Raw genomic sequence first — 1536 nt, 5'->3', positions numbered from 1 at the left:
TTTTCTAATACCCTTCTCCCATGCAAGTACTGACTCAGAGCTGGTCCTGCCTCCCTCTTCTTCATGTAAAACGTCCCTATCTTAAGTTCTATTCCCACAAAATGATGCTGTGACCAAGCTATCTTACTGAAAATGTTAATGACAAAGAAATTCATTTTAGACTNAGCCATGAAGTTTGGGAGGAAATCACTTCATCTATAAACTTTAATTTCTTTCTCTGAAAAAAAAAAAGGCTCAAAAATGAAACTGGCAGTGCCTAGTTTATAGGTCAGCTATGTGCCCAAAGTTATCCAGCTAATATGTTACAGCAGAGGTGTATGAACAGAGGTTCACTAACACTCCATCCAGTGCTCTTTCTACCACATGCTACAAATAGGAAAGTGCAATACTCATAAAAAGTATTAATGTCACTGTCCCTATTTTATTACTGTGTGAGCAGTGTGTATCATGATTTCTTAAGACAACCCTTCCTCTTCAGTCAGGACTATCTGTTACTGTCATTACCTCTCCATATCCCATGCCTTGGCTCATTTTTCTACTTGAAATGTTTAAATCTTCAGATTCCACCTCTTCCATGAAGACTTCCCTCATGACTTCACTCTGTATTGACAGCTTCCTTTTTGGAAGACCTACAAACCTCATCTCTACCAGGAAATATAGCAGTTGTTTATAAATGCTCTCAAATTGTTCTCTAGTTACTCATTACAATTAATAATAGCCTTCATTTTTTTAACCTTCACTGTATTCTAAGACAATAGCTTTAATAGTCATCTTAGAATAACTTCCAATACTCCACAATATTTCTGGACCTACTTCCAGTTCCATAGACTACTTTCTGACATATATACTTATGCCATGTACACTCTTAACTATTTAATGTCGTCTGCATGTTCCATGCTTACCTACAGCATAGCATTGTGATTAAGAGTACAGTCCCTAAGATCAGGACCAGGCTACTTGAATTCAAAAGTCAAGTCCCACTTACTAGCTGTATACCTTGTGTAAGCTACAAGGTGTCTCAACTTCCTCTCTTGTAAATAGGGATAATTAATAGTACCCACCTTACCTACCTCACAGAGTTGTGGTAGAGGTTAAAGGTGCATATTATATATATATAAAACCTTGGAATGAACATTGTAAGTGTGTGTGTGTATGTGTGTGTGTATAACGTACACACACACACATACATATACACACAGAACTTAGAATTACACAATCATATAGTAAATGTTTAATAAATATTAGTTATTATTTCTTGCCTGCTATGTGCTAGGCTTGTAACATACATTATCCCATTTCATGTGGAAAACAATCCTGTGGCATAGGCTCTATTATTACCCCCTATTTCACAGATGAGTAAAATAAAACTTAGAAAATTTAAAACCTTTGTCCAAATCCTACAAAACAGAAAAGATTCAAACCCAAATTGAAGTGGCATCAAGTTAATGTTCTTTCCATTACACAGTGCTTATTCAAATTGATTTTTTAACCATTTTTGTTTTGTTTCCCAATAGGACTATAAACTTGTGAGGGCAA

This window comes from Crocuta crocuta, unplaced genomic scaffold (genome assembly GCF_008692635.1).
Source record: "Crocuta crocuta isolate KB4526 unplaced genomic scaffold, BGI_CrCroc_1.0 scaffold1224, whole genome shotgun sequence".
NCBI classification, from domain to species: Eukaryota; Metazoa; Chordata; class Mammalia; order Carnivora; family Hyaenidae; genus Crocuta; species Crocuta crocuta.
This window is presented reverse-complemented; position numbering follows the sequence as displayed.